Raw genomic sequence first — 16,523 nt, 5'->3', positions numbered from 1 at the left:
AAAAAAAAAAAAAAAAAAAGAAAAGAAAAGAAAAGAAAAAACAAAAAAACACCATATGAAAAAGAAATTATTCTGTAGTCAATGCTTTGCCGGTCCAGGAGGGAAAGCAGAGAATCCTGGCTGAGAACATCCTGAGGGAGCTGCCGCTGGTTCAGCTCGTTACCATCTGAGCGTGTGTGGAAGCTGCCCTTGCTATCTGTTATTGAAGCAGAGATTCTAGGACTAGGTGGTCTCCAGGTTCCTTTTCAAGGAACTTTTTCTGCCTTCGTTTGCCTCCGGTTCCAACTGAGAGACCTGAGAAGCTGACGGTCAGATTTTTTCCACGTGAAGGCATTCTGGTTCGAGTGGTACAGAACTCCATAGCAATGCTTAGAACGCACTTGTTGTGGCCTGGATGACGCTGTAAATGTAGAGTAACTTTCAAGGTGGTTTGTGCCCTGGATTTACATCAACTGCTGATATGTGTAGTCCTGGGGCTCTCCAGCCTCCCAGGGAACAGTTCTGTTACTGGTGGCGAATCTATATCCCTATGGTTCTGTAGTAACCTGAATTCCTGCCTTTTCAGAAGAAAGAATTTGACTGAGGGCATGAGGCAGAAGGAGAAACCAAAGCAGGCTTTAGAGAAGGAGTGAAAGTTTACGAAAAAGCTTTAGAACCGGAACAAAAGAAGGAAAGTACACTTGGAAGAGTGCCACGCGGGCGACTTGAAAGCCAAGTGCATGGTTTGACCTTTTAACGTGGGGTTTTATACGTTGGCTGGCTTCTGGGGTCTAGAGCTGCTTTTCCCGACTTGCCCAACTCCTTGGGAAGTGGCTGATCACCAGTTTCAGGTGTTTTCTATCTGTTAGGAGAATGGTTTTCTCTGATGCCGGCTGTGACCAATTATGACTTTAGAGAGACAGCTAACAACCACTTGCCCATCACCTGATGGTCACTGGACACTCCTGGTGTATGTCGGGCAGGAGGAGCCCTCTCCTGCCCTGCTCACACCTGACTAGCTATCCACTGTAACAGTTTCAGTGGAACCACTTGAGTTATTGAAATGTGCTCCTGAGCCTAAAACTTAACTCCAGCAATTTTCTTGGCATTCTATGCTACCCCTAAAGGATTTCGTCTTTACCCGCCCCGAGATTATAGTCTCCGGTTGTCCCTTCAGAATGAGTGGGGTTAATTTCTAGAAGTACCATATGACCCAGCCATCCCATTACTGGGTATATACCCAAAGGATTACAAATCATGCTGCTATAAAGACACATGCACACGTATGTTTATTGTGGCACTATTCACAATAGCAAAGACTTGGAATCAACCCAAATGTCCATCAGTGACAGACTGGATGAAGAAAATGTGGCACATATACACCATGGAATACTATGCAGCCATAAAAAAGGATGAGTTTGTGTCCTTTGTAGGGACATGGATGCAGCTGGAAACCATCATTCTCAGCAAACTACCGCAAGAACAGAAAACCAAACACAGCATGTTCTCACTCATAGGGGGGAACTGAACAATGAGAACACTTGGACTCGGGAAGGGGAACATCACACACTGGGGCTTATCATGGGGAGGAGGGAGGGGGGAGGGATTGCACTGGGAGTTATACCTGATGTAAATGACAAGTTGATGGGTGCTGACGAGTTGATGGGTGCAGCACCCCAACATGGCACAAGTATACATATGTAACAAACCTGCACGTTATGCACATGTACCCTAGAACTTATAATAAAAAAAAAAAAAGTCTTCAATGAGAAACACCAAAACACACAGCTCTTGACAGTTAATGTTCTTCTCTGCTGAAACTTGCTCATCTACTTCCTCTACACAATCTGCATTTCTCATCGGCTCCTCTAATTCAAAAAGAAAGTTTATTACTCTGATACTTAATTTCAAGATCATCTGGTATACCCATCACCCCTCCTTCCTTGTGTACCTTGATTCTATTCCTCTGCTTATCTCTCCACCTGTATTTATTTATCTTTACATCCTATCCTTCAAATTTAAACTTTAGTTAATCCATATAAAAATCTCAAAATACAAATATAGCACATTTGCTTGGTTTTAACCAAGTAAAGGTTTAGGCATCAACCCCAAGGTTATAGGATACTGGGTTCATTAGATTTTTATATTCCATTAATGTGGACCAAAAATCCATGAAAATATTTCTGCTAATCCACATAACTGAATCATTTTACCTATTAGAGCTAATTTCTAGCATCAAACAAGCCACTATTTTCATTGATGAAAATCTAATATGTATTATACTAATTAGTAAAGCCTCTGGATTAGATGAGAGATACACGTAGTTGAAAGAACTTATAATAGCCTTCTCTAAAAGTTAGACATTCAGAGTAAATGACAGCTGATCACCAGCACTGGGCTATGAATACCTAGAATACAGACTAAGCTAACCCAATGCAAAAGCATGCATTTAAACACCCTGACACAGGAACACACACTGAATGGTTTTTAATTACAGTCTCATAATACTTCCCTCCAGAATGTGAGATTTTGGGTAGTGAGGACTTGTGTGTTCATCAGTACATCATTACTTCCTATGACTGTGTCTAGTACATAGTAGGCACTCACCAAATCTTTCTTGAACATCTTTTTTCAAATACAGTTAATATACCATTAATAGAGTGCATGAATAGAGATTAAAATCTGGCAAGAGAGACCCTGAAGGAAGAAGCCCATGTCCCATCAGCTTCTGAGGACAAGACAGAACACAGAGAAGGACTCTGTCTCAATTAGAGTGACTGCCTTATAAACCCTGGTGACATGTCCTCACCAGCTTCACCCCTTAATGGTCTTATATCCAAACTGTATTACAGAAGACTCTGGCTAATATCTCAGTTTTCATTCCCGTTTTTTGTGGCCAACAACATTCTTCTCTTTAGCATGATGAACTGCTTCAGAACAGGGATTGTGTCTCATCTTCCTAGTTTTTAAAATTCTTAAGCTCAGTAAAAAAGTTTGTACTCGGTATTTATTGTATGAATGTAAATAAATAAAAAAAAAAGTTTCTAAACATTATTGATCATTTTCCGGTGCACAGATAATTATAATCTAAATTAGTAGATTGAAACTGTATTGGCATCAGCATGTCTTCTGAATGTCCCTTTTTGTTGTTATTTGAAAGGATTTTAAAAACATTTTAAACAAAATCTTGAATGAGAGGATTTTTCTAAGTGATTTTTTAATGTATAATGCAAGACAAAATAAGAAGTTCTGGTTCACTGACAGTTCTGTTAGATTGGTCTCCAACAGAAAAAATAGATACTTATCAGAATTGTTTCTCTGTACTATATGAGAGGAGACATTAATAAAGTGTGTTGCATAAAGCTGAACAAAAATAAATGGTCTGTTATCTTCCTTTTTGGAGGCAGAGTTGAGGCATAAAGGACTTTATCCACAGTTTGAAAATATCCATAGTTTGAATATAATATATGCTTTTTTCTTAGTGTGGGCAATATCTGTGCCTTTCAGGTAGGAACAAGCTCTCGGAGGTGCCATCAGCACCTATCTCTGTGCACACCCGCCACTCAAGGAGCACATTTAGCCTGCAGCTAATGTCTGCTGTGATGGATTCCCAGCAAGCCTCTCAAAATGGATGTCACTCCAGCCTCTTAAAGGATATTTTTTTTTGGAATTGTTTAACCTCCTAAGAGGCAATAGAAGTTCTTAAAAATAACTTTTATGCCAGAAGTTGAATAACTTTGTACAGCTTGTTTTTGTTTTTACCAGAATATGTAGAGAGAACTTAATGAGGTGCCATATGTCAAGTCTGGAGTCAGATTAAAAACAAATAATTAAAATATATCCCTTTTCCATCAAAACAGATTGTGATATGTTGGTGGAAGGAAGCTGAATCTGACATGTCATGTTTTGACAGTTATTTTTTTCAAGAAAAAAAATCAGTCATATTGTTAGAAGTATTGTACTTGAAAGTTGTATTTTTCTTCCTGTGGCATAAAAAACTGGATATTTAAAACTGTGGAAAGTTTTAAGTCATAATTAATTGAACCTGCCATATCTATTAACCTGCCATCATGAAATAAGGCAGGCACATATTTTGGGACATATGGAAGCATCTGAGGAACATTCGTTTGGCATACAGACATCAAAGAGTAAGAGAACTGTTGTGAGGTTTTATGTGTGTTGAGGGTGTGATATGTGTATGTGTGTATGTGTGTGTTGTGTGTTTGGGCAATTTCATATTTCTCCCTAAATTCAAATTGACTTTAACTATACAACAGATTATTCCTCAATGAGGACATTTTCCAGTATTTTTTTTTTCATGAATGAGCGGCTGATAAGTTCTTGTTGACCGTTTTTTTTTAACATTAAAATACTTTAGGCCAAGTCTTCAGTATGTAAAAGTAAGAATATAACTTGTATAAATAATGAGATTTCTATTCTTACTTCACAGAATGGCATAGAAATAAAGCATTGCCACTTTGGTCAGTCCCACACGGGAATATCTGATGGCATCCTCATCACAGGGGACTTGAAACACATCAGCTGGCCGTAGAGCAGGAACTTTTCAGACCCCACCTGGATCTAACTAAGCAGTGGGGCTTCTCAGAGGAGGAGGTAAAACCCTGGGATCTCTTGTGAAGCCAGTTTCACACAGGGAACTTAAATGAGCCTGGAAGCTCCATCCGGTCACGGGATTAATCAAGATGGTCAAAAATAACAACACTTTCTGGAGATGAAGGTCAGGGATGCTCAGAGTACACAGACCAGCATAGATGGGATTATCCAAAAGCTGGTTTCTCACCCTAAGGGCCCAGTTCTTTGAGAGTATACTTTCTTTCCGTTGGGTGAAGCTAGGAATGTCACTCGGAAGGCTTTTTGAGCTATTCGTGCTAATTGTATCTGTGACAAAGTGGCAGCAGTCAGGGCTTTATGCCAGATCTCTGGTTGGGAAACTGTGCGACACTATGGGAGCTCACCTGCTCTCTAACATAGAAGGGCTCCTGGTGGGACTCTGTCCTGAGCAGCTGTTCTCTTGAGCAGTGGTCATTGATCTCTGTTTGCCTCTCTCCCTCCTAAGTGCGTGCCACCACCTCATGGAAGATTCGACAGACATGGACACGAGCACCCTGTGGCCCCAGAACTATCTTTTCAGTTGTGAACTAAAGGCCAACAGAGATGATCACTTTAAGGTAGATAATGATGAAAATGGACACAAGTTATCTTTAAAAACAGTCAGTTTAGGGGCTGTTGCAAAGGATGAGTTGCACATTGTTGAAACAGAGGCAATGAATTACGAAGGCGGTCCGATTAAAGTAACACTGGCAACTTTGGAAACGTCTGTACGGCCAATGGTTTCCCTTGGGGGTTTTGAAATAACACCACCAGTTGTGTTACGGTTGAAGTGTGGCTCAGGACCAGTGCATATCAGTGGACAGCACTTAGTAGCTGTGGAGGAAGAGACAGAGTCAAGAGATGAAGAGGAGGAGGATGCGAAACTCTTAAGTATATCTGGAAAGCAATCTGCCTCAGGAGGTGGCAGCAAGGTTCCATAGAAAAAGTGAAACTTGCTGCTGATGAAGATGATGATGATGAAGATGATTTTGATGAGGAAACTGAAGAAAAAGTGCCAGTGAAGAAATCTATACGAGATACTCCAGCCAAAAGTGCACAAAAGTCAAATCAGAATGAAAAAGACACAAAACCATCAACACCAAATCAAAAGGACAAGCATCCTTCAAAAAACAGGAAAAAAAACTCCTAAAACACCACAGGGACCTAGTTCTGTAGAAGACGTAAAAGCAAAAATGCAAGCAAGTATAGAAAAAGGTGACTATCTTCCCAAAGTGGAATCCAAGTTCATCAATTATGTGAATAATGGCTTCCGGATGACTGACCAGGAGGCTATTCAAGATCTCTGGTAGTGGAGGAAGTCTCTTTAAGAAAATAGTTTAAACAATTTGTTAAAAATTTTCTGTCTGTCTTCATTTCTGTAAGAGTTGATGTCTGGCTGTCCTTTATATAATGCAGAGTGACAGCTTTCCCTGCCGTGTTTGATAAATGTTGTCCAGGTTCCATTGCCAAGAATGTGTTGTCCAAAATGCCTGTTTAGTTTTTAAAGACAGAACTCCACCCTTTGCTTGGTTTTAAGTATGTACGGAATGTTATGACAGGACATAGTAGTAGTGGTGGTCAGACATGGAAATGGTGGGGAGACAAAAATGTACATGTGAAATAAAACTCAGTATTTTAATAAAGTTAAAAAAATGGAAGGACCATCCCATCTTTTATCTGCTAGAAGTGAGCATCTCAGCATTATCCCAGAGATTCCTTTGTAGGGATTTCCAGAAATCATCTCCTAGCTCAGTGTTGTGAGATCTCTTATCTTAAAGATGCATCCATTGCTGTTCCCTCTGGGGTTTTGTTGTTAAACTGAGGAAGGTCACAGAGACCATGCACTTTTCTCTAGACAGCCAATGTCATAAACCACCAACTGAGGAGTAGCGTACAATTTGTAAAGTATTTTGATCTGAAAGTCAGGAAGCTTGGATTGTAATTCCAGCTCTGCCATGGACCAATGTCGTGACCTTTGACATTTAAATAACTTTTACCTCAACTTTTCCCCCTAAAATTGAAGTTGTTGTCATGTTTACCTCATAGGGTTATGGAAATGATAAACTAATGATACCATCGTTACCTTATGCTCACAGCATGACAGCACTGGTGACCCTCAGCAGAGGGGATTGCAGGAGAAACCTAAAGAATTAACTAAAGAATTCTGCTTAAAGGTCAGTACAAGTGTGGAACTATTAGTGTTCAAGCCCCAGCTCTTGCATTTACCATGAGACCTAGGCTAAGTTAGTTAACCTCCCTGTGCCTCAGTTTCTTTCCCTGTTAAATAAAGTGCTAATTTCATAAGGTTTTCAAATATAAACCATTGTAAGTTCTGAACTGAAGGTTGTGTGCAGATTAAGTTGTCTTATATGTATATTACTGTATCCCCTAATGCTACGGAATGAGGCTTGCCATTGAATATTTCGAACCCATTTTTCCTCATGATCCACATACATCTTCTCCCTGGGTAGTAGGACATGTCCATGCCATGATTGACTTCTGGCTCTGCAGGTTTGTATCACGTGTTGACGCTATGGGTGGTAGGAGTCCACACCTGAACATCTAGCAACATCAAGACCATGCAAACTACATAAATATTACCAACTTGAAACAAACTAACTGTATCTCCACAGCTGACAATCAACAAATACAATACATAATACAATCATACAGTATTATATTGGAGTTTATGAATATATGTAAAGAAGGAAAAGGTACAACAGGCAGGGGAAATCAGGAATCACAGCTGGAACGGAGTAAAGGAGGTGGAGCTGAAAACTGGCGCAGTATTAAATGCAGGGCTTAGGAGAGGGCTCATTAAGAAAGCCAGATTTGGCCAAGCACAGTGGCTTATGCCTGTAATCCCCGCATTTTGGGAGGCTGAGGCAGGCGAATCAGTTGAGCCCAGGAGTTTGAGATCAACCTGGGAAACAGCGAAACCCCATCTCTCCAAAAAATACAAAAATTAGCCAGTCATGGTGGCACACCTGTCATCCCAGCAACCTGGCTGAAGTGGGAGCATCATCTGAGCCCTGAAGGTAAAGGCTGCAGTGAGCAGAGAGAGCACCACTCCCTGCATTCCAGCCTGGGAGACAGAGTGAGACCCTGTTTCAAAAGAAAAAAAAAAAGGCAAGATTTGTGTGAAGACTTACTGGTAGTGAGAAAATTAACAAAGCAGATTACCTTAGAAAAGTTACTTCCAAGAAGAGAGGCAGAGAACCCACAAAAAAGAAAGGCAAACACCCAAAGGGAAGCATGTCTGCTATTCAAGAACCAGGAATAAGGGTGAATGGGGTTGGAGTGCAGTGAGGGAGGTGGAAAGTGACAGGAAGGGGTGTGTAGAAAAGGGGGCCAGGGGAAGGAGAGGCAGAAAAATTATGTAGTGTCTTCTGACCTTACTGATTCTTTTCTCAGATTAAAATGGAACCCATTATATGGTTTTGAGCAGAGTAAAGACACACTTTCATTTAATGTTTAAAGAGGGTTACAGTAGTAGCTGGAGTAAATATACTGGACAATTACAGCCATCTAGGTAAAAGAAGATGACGGCTTCAAGCACTATGGACAGATAAGGAGAAATGTGAAAAGTAATACGAAGTGGCCAGAGAAGCATTTTGAAGTAGATGCAACAGGATGAGCTGATGGAGGAGACACACAGAGTGAACAAAACAGAAGAGTCAAGGACGAACTTATTAAGATGCTTGGCCAGAGAAATGAAAAGGATCAAGTTGATATCAGCTGAGATGGGGAGGTCTGGGGATGGAGCAGGTTAGTGGGAAAAGATCAGTCTAGTTTAGGACTTGAGTTTCAGCGAGCTGTTAAATAACTAAGCAAAGATGTGAATGGGCATTTGAAAATTTGAGTATGGAATTTGGGAGAGAGGTCTGAGGCTGTGACTTACATTTGTGAGTGGTTATCATATAAATGTTTAAAATCAAGTAACTACATGAGGTCACTGAGGAAATGAGTACTACAGAAATAAAGACCAAACATACACCTTTCCATTACGAGGCTTCGAAATACAACTAAGTCTGTGAGAGGTGTTAAATATCAGTCTTCAATTTATCATCCAAAAGTCAGCCCATATCTTTGTCAACCTATAATTGCCAAACGCCTTGCAAGTGATAGGAAAGCTTTTTAACTGAATTTATTCTACAGAATTACTTTCATAGACCATGATTCAAGAGCACACACTGACTGTCTCCAAGAGTGATATAAGCAGTAGTGTTCTCGTGAAAACCTCCGTATGATTTTGCAAACTTGCTTCTGGGAATTGTGTCTATTTGTTACTCATCTCCACAAGAGAAATCGTGGTTTAGTACTTTCTCTCTGGATCCCCAGAAAGACAGGGAAGGCTTGTCTTTCCAAAGACCTGATAGTTTTGGTTTTGATGCACTAATGAGAAGCACGTATTTTTTGAGTTTCCTTTCTGTGGCTACTGTTGAATGAATGTGGGAGAGTGGTTAAATGTCAACAGTCTGGAGGTCGACCATCTGGTTTCTTGTCTCCGTCCATCAGTAACTCACTATGGCACATCAGGAGGTTACTCAACTTGCCTTTTCTTTAGTTTTCTCATTTGTAAAATGAGGACAATAGCATTAGCTACAAGGTCTGGGAAAGGATAACATTAACTGATTCATCCAAGGCATTTATGATACTTATTTAACATATATTAGGCCTAGGCCCTACGTAAATTTTAGCTATAATTATTGGTAGTACTACTATTAATAGGTAATATTTATGGAGATTTGACTTTGTTCCAGACATTATTTTAAGCAGTTTACAGAGATGATCTCATTTAGCCTCTACTTTATAAACTGCACATTCTTATTGTTGCTACTCTATGAATGGTGTACACAGAGAAGGGGGAAATCACCACTTTCTGTAGCCTGAACTTTCCATTACACATTCTCTCTTTCCCTATTTATTTGACATTTGTTGTTTATTATTCAGCAGTTGTTCAGTCTTATTAATAAAAACAATGTCAACCTGTCTTCAAAGGTGAGGGTAAAAAAATATAAACTGTTTTAAAGCTCCAAAAGTTTTCCAAATTATGTATCACTGCTCTTTAGAACATTACATGTTTTGTACTACATCATTGAAAGACAACGTACTAGAACATGAGAAGCAACGCATTGAGCATCAGGACATGTGTGTTCCACTGGTAATTTTGGCACCCATTCCTAGGTAATTTACTTCTAGACATTTAAACCCTCTAGATCGCTGCTACTCCAAGTGCCAGTCTGTCAGACATAAGGATCGAGTGCAGTGTACTCAAGGAAATCAACACACTGCTTCCTCCACCAAAGTGTTGTTCTCCGGAAACACTGTGAGCTGAAAGAAACACGCGCTTAGGAATGTGATAGACTTACACGTGGCTAGCTGACTGATCTCTCGGCAGAGGGACGATCGTGGTTGCGGGATGCCATAGCAGCAGTCTGTCTCGTGGACTACGGTTCTAGGAACATCGCTCTAGACCTTACAATCATCATGTGTAGAAGGAAAGGGAGGGCTCTTTTGCTGGTGGACTTAATGATTTATATTTGTAACAATCTGTGTAAAACCTTGATTGGCATTGTAATACCAAGAGAAAAGCCAAGCCAACTGGAAGTCATAGACTTTGCCTTGACTACCTCAATATGAGACAAACGATACCTGCATTATCAATTGTCCTCCTGCATCAAAGCCACTGTTTGCACCCACTGCTCAGTTCTTACCCTAAGAGAATGATCCTTTCATGGAGGAGATGAACAGCTGTACAGCTACTCAGACTTTATGGTCACCATCTGAGTATTGTTAAAGGAAGACCTCTCTTACTCTGCATAGTCCTGCATGTGCCATTGGTACTTAGTCTTACTCACAAGACATTTGTTTTACTTTTCTCCTCCTTTAAAAAGAAACTCGTTCACGTGGTCACTTACATACAGCAGCTGGAAGTCTTTAGGAGGGAGTACGGGGGTTCACAAGGAAGAAGGAGGAGGCACACCTGTCTTTCTGAAGCTGTTTGGACTGAATCACACCAGCTCCTCTGGTCGGCAAATGCTGTACCAAGCCTGCCCTACATGCTTTTAGAGCCAACATTTTTAAATCAAGACCCACTGTATGGTAAGGGCCAACCAATACACTGGAAAACAGATAATCCAGCAGCTCTGATCTCCAGCTACCACCTCAGGCTGTGCACAACATGGAGAGCATCCAGGGCCCCAGGCTCTCCACCAGCCCAGGAGGAGCTGCAGCTGCAGTGGTTTGGGTCAGATTCTATTGTACGGCTTGAGAGAAACGGAAGAAAATTAGAAGGAAAACCTACATAAATTGCAACTGAGGTGGTTAACTCATTTGACATATATTCATTTAAACCAAAGGTGCAGCACATTCGCATAGTTAGAGAATAAATGTGGATATTTATTACAAAGGTGGGCATCTAAATTCCATGCACAAGGCAAGAAGGCAGGATCTGTATTGCTAGCATCTTAATTGTCACTGTGGACTTTTTCATTAATTTTCCTTGCCACTATGTTTTATCTGACTAAGGTGCTTGCTCAGGCTCTGTCCTTATGAGTATGTGCTGTCCCACTACAGTCCCTGTAAGATAAACTCCCCTCACGCCTGTAATCCCAGCACTTTGGGAGGCTAAGGCAGGAAGATCACTAGGTCAGGAGACAGAGACCATCCTGGCTAAATCCTGTCTCTACTAAAAATACAAAAATTAGTTGGGCATGGTGGTGGGTGCCTGTAATCCCAGCTACTTGGGAGGCTGAGGCAGGAGAATCACTTGAACCCAGGAGGTGGAGGTTGCAGTGAGCCGAGATTGAGCCACTGCACTCCGTCTGGGCAACAGAGCGAAACTCCATCTCAAAAAATTTAAAACAAAGATAAACACCCACTTAGGTGTGTCTTTATAACTTAGGGTAGAAGAATCAACATTTATTGAGCACTCGCTTTCTGCCTGGTTTTGTATGGGATACTTTTGAAACATGAATTCCTCTAAAGCTTGCAGCAACCTTCGAGAGAGCTAAAATTATTTTCATTTCATATCTGCTCTATTTTATTCAAAAGATAACTACCAATATACAGTTTTAGAAGTGTAACCAATTCTTGATATTTTCTACCGGATGTTGGCCATTACACCAGTTGATTTCTATTTCAGGAATACATATTCACCCATATGTAAGCCTTCATCGTCACAATGACTCGAATTGGTGTGTCTCATTTCTTATTGTTGCCTAAAATACAACCAATAGCCATGGCTTACGACAAGCTACGTTGCCTTGAATATTAACTTCCCCTGCATAATTTTTTTACTTAATGGTCATTAGCAGCAGCTGCTGGGAAATAATACCTGCCAATGTCTACTTCGCACAGAAACAGAAACATTAGGTCTGTGATTTATCCAAAGCTAACACACATACCATGCATGGATGGTTGTATCGACAGACGACATCCTGACACAGGGCCTGAGGAGACTGATGTTTATAGCCAAGGCTGTGTCCCAGGGAGACCCGCATAATTGGTTTCTAAAATATCCACACTGCAGGATGAGAGTTACCAGGGAAATCTAATCCTTTTTCCACCTCCCCTGCAACCTGGGAACATTAACGAGGAAGTGGAGCTGAGGAGAAATCCTGGGACACCTGTTGCCTCCGAGTGGCACAGGAAAGGGCCAGCTAATTGAGTTTGAGGTCTAATTACGTTCAGGCTCTAGGGCTTTCAGCTGTTGTTAGTTTGGATGCCAATTAAGATCTTATTTCCTCCTTCATAGGAGAAGTCTTCTGAGGAAAGGGCGGTTTTATTTCTTTTCAAGGTGGCATGTCTCCCTTATTCACCCTTTGTTTTATTGTGAGCCACTTAATACACTGTTGGCTGAAAGGGAATTAGGCTCAATCCAACACGTAAGTAAAATAAAACAATATTCCTACTGTAGAGCTGCAGTCTACCTGTGAGACCTAAAACCAGACGACACAAATGTGAAGTGAAATGAGAATAAAAACTAGCCAGCTCACATTCACATCATATTTTATTGTTTCCAGAGAAAATGTAGGATGACTACTAACCCCAGAGAACGTAAAATAAGAGAAGACTCTGTGGAGGTTTGCGGTTTTGTTCTGTTTTGCTTTATTGCTTGTTTGTCCAATAATGTGTTTGAGAGGGATTCGGGATAGTGGCTGCGACGGTTAGTTGGGCTCTATCTAAACATCAATTTTTGACAATATGGGGGAAAGAAAACATTTTCTGAAAGTTTCTCACTGTCTCACTGTCACTAATGAGAGCAGTATACAATACTTCAATAAAGCCACTACATTTCTTATGAAGGCAATAGTCTACCTTTGAATTCTTTTATGTTAAAGATATTTTTACTGAACTTCGTTTTCTAAATGCATTTGGCTAATGTTATATTTTCTGGTCCAATCTGGATGGTTCTTGTTTTCTTTCATTATAATGAGAGTTTCAGTCTTCTTACTGTGTGCATATATTCTGATCCTGGGTTCACACTCTCAGCAGAAAAATTTCAGGCCCCATTGCTGCCTTACCCAGAAAAGAGAAACTCTTGTTCCCTCAGGATGACTAGGGAGAAAACGTAAGACATTCTCAACACTCTAACTCAGCTTCCTGGAAACTGAAGCAACTTACTTGATAGGCAAGACTAGACCCTGGGTGGGTCTAGTCATGGTATTTAAATCAGCGTGAGACACACTTTTGCCCCCTCCACGGGATCTATTTGCCCGCAAAACTATTTTCTTGTCTCTGCCTCCACTTTCCTCCATTCTTTTTGCCAACCTGGAGAGGCCCCACTCCCTTGTGGAGCCACCTTTTCTGTGGCTAGGATGTCTAGATTCCAATCAGAAAAATCAAAGACACCCTAATTTAACAGAGACTTTAATAAAAAGAATGCATTACACAAATGTCAGAAGACAAAGATGCCAAATAGAACTGATAATGCAACAGTCAGAGAACGTTATTAATATAATGTTCCCCTCCAGGCTGAAAGGATGAAAGAAGTATGCTGGAACCTGAGGGCAGCTCCAACTGTGATAATCCTGTCTGCCTTGGCAGACAAGACACAGCCCCTACCAGAGATGTCTCTGAGACAAAGAGTAAAACACCCTCAGGTCTTTCCTTCTATGCTCTAATCTTTGAGCCTTCCAATGACCAAAGCAGTCAGCATCAGATGAAAGGGAATACAGAAGGCCTGGAAAAACAGAAGTATTCCTTGAGATTTAGAAGAAATCAGAAATATTCAGAAGAAATTCAGTCATGCAAAGTTAAATGTTTAAATACCCTCCATCAACTCTGCTAAAATGGTTATTTCCTGCCAGTGGTCTCTGATAAATGTCTATTGTTTGTTACATGTTATCTGACAATGTTTTTTAAAACTATTTCCATAATTCTACATTTTTTGTCTCTCTTCAAACTTTCAGTTATCTCTATGTATTTTCACTAAGCTATACAAAGATTTTTAGCAGAAATAGTAATTTCTGGACTGGGTCTTAGAAGAAAAAAAAACTAGACTCTTCAATTGGAGAGAAATAAGCAAATTTCCTATTAAGGATAAAAATTAAATTGTTAACCAGTACTGGTAAGACTGCTGCTTATTCTTATCCCATTCCTGCACGCATTTTCGAAGTTATAAACTCTGAGATTAAGTAGCTTGCCTATTCTATATTTTAGAACTAAATTGGACTAAAAGCACACAAATATCCCACAGCAACTTAAATAAGCAAAGGTTCCATGTATTTCATGCAATAAGGAAAGACTATGACATATCCCAAAGACCTGCACAGTGGCTCCGCAAGCTCACCAAAGACCCATTTTCCTCCTATGTTTTTGACTTTTCTATATTGTTGCTGCAAAATGGCTGCTGTACCTGTATACATTGTATCCACATTTTAAGCAGAAAGAAGGTGGAAGGGCATAGGAAAAAAGAAAATTGCATGTATTCCTTTTCAAAGGCTGTTCGGAAGGCTTCATTTACATATATCCTTGGGAAGACCAGACTAGAGTGCATGACTGTGAGAAGGAAAATTAACAGTTTTGGCTGAGCACTTTTCTACCTTGCCCAAAGCAATTTCCACTAGCTGGTAATAAAGTGGATTGAGATCATTTGGACAAGTGTCAGTATCCAATACAGTCCTTTCCCTGGTCTATCCAACATCCATACCTATACTCTTCCATCCTTACACATCCTCAAAATATACTTCCTAACTCCCCTAGGGAAATGACCACAGAGTCTCACCCACCCCAAAGTTTAGCGTTTCTGCGAACTATACGGTCCTCTGCCTAAGGTAAGATGTGTCTCTTAACCATCTGATAATGAATTGGCAGAAGATACCCATCATACAACAATGGAGAAGAAACAAGATAATCTCCTGGTCTGGATGGGTAGAAAGGGCAACACAGCAGTCCCTGGAACATAGCACAAGTCAAGACCATCTGAAAAGGAATGGTAAGTGCCTTGCCCTAACAGAGAGGTGAGTCTCTTGGTCTTATCTATGGGACATTTTTCTCCTTTGCTGCTCTTCACGTCCCAATAGCTCTGCCTTCTGGGTGGACTGCCCACATTAATTTCTCCAGGAACAGAGTGGGGTGAGCCCTAGGGAAAATATCCTCCCTGGAAGATGTACCATTTTGAAGCCCACTTCCATGGTACAAATTTAGGGCATTATGGGATTTCTTAGTTGATGATGAAAAAAGGTTGTTGATGCTCTGTTTGGAGTTCGCAATGCACTTTTCTCAAACAACACAGAATTTTTGTCTATCTACCTCCTATTAATTCTACGTGGGGTAACTGTAGCCAAAGTTGTTGTCTAGGCATATTCATCAGCCCATTTTACTTTTTAATCTCAGCAGCAGTTCTCTGTGGTCTATCCTTGTCCCTCCCTTAAATTATGGGCTGTGATCTGAGGCAATTCAAAACAATAGTCTCTAGAGAAATAACATCCTTGATCACGACCTGGTGGAAAATTTTCTCTCTTTGTCTTGCAGATTCTAATTGAGAAGCATTTGAAAAAGGCCTAAGACCCCAAAATTATCTACTACTGAAATGGTTGCTTTTCAGCTGCAGCATATGCAAATTTCAGTTTAGGATATAAAAATTGGTTTTTTAAATCATGTAGTCTGGATTTAGAAACTGGTGCTAGGTAATAGTTTAACTAGATTTGACAGTCTGATTTAGGCTTGATAGATAAGAAATATTTTAAAATGTGTGAATTTAAAAATGAGTGGAAAAAGTGAAGCCCAAAACTGGTGCATTTTCTTTGTAACTGGATTATATAGCAGTCACAGGATGCAAACCTATTATTTATCTGTTTCTTCAATTCCTAATTTAATGTCTATAAGTATCTGAATTTAAGAAACAAATTCTAAAGATCTAATGTACAACACAAAGGCTAAAGTTAATAGAATTGTATTAGGGATTTTTGCAAACAAATAGGTTGTTTTCACAAAAAGTAACTGAGGTGATAGATATATTAATCTGCTTCACTACTATTACTGTTTCACTAATGTATCCCAAAGTGTCATATTGCAAACCTCAAATATATGCAATAAAGAGTATTAAAATTTTTAAAACAAACACACAGAAAATCAGTCACAGTCAACACAGATTTTGGACTACTGGTAGAGAATAACCCTTGCAGGAAACTCCCTGTCTCTAAAGGCTGACAGTGCTACACCAAGTTCATGCTTCTTCACTGGGAGGCCTTTACCAAAGGTGGCATGAAGCAGCCAACATAGCCATATCTTCTGTATTTTTCCTACCAGTCATCCTCACTCTGTAGTTACAGTTGGTGCTTGGTTGTATGTGCCCACATACCACAAACGACAGTTCCCAAAAATGTTTTTATTGACCAAAATTCATTTGAGGTTTCTAAGCTGGGATGGTTGCATCCTCAGTTCCCACTGCCTTTCTCCTCCCGTCTGCTAACTCCAGAATCTAA

The 16,523-nt window shown here is 40.2% G+C and overlaps 1 pseudogene; it reads left to right on the top strand.

The window, feature by feature from the left end:
• The first annotated feature begins 5,072 nt into the window (after positions 1–5,072).
• Positions 5,073–5,926, top strand: LOC111531154 (annotated as a pseudogene).
• Positions 5,927–16,523: the final 10,597 nt, after the last annotated feature.

This window comes from Piliocolobus tephrosceles, chromosome 15, assembly GCF_002776525.5.
Source record: "Piliocolobus tephrosceles isolate RC106 chromosome 15, ASM277652v3, whole genome shotgun sequence".
Classification (NCBI taxonomy): domain Eukaryota; kingdom Metazoa; phylum Chordata; class Mammalia; order Primates; family Cercopithecidae; genus Piliocolobus; species Piliocolobus tephrosceles.
Note: the sequence above shows the minus strand (reverse complement) of the source record. Positions and strands in the feature narration are given on the sequence as shown.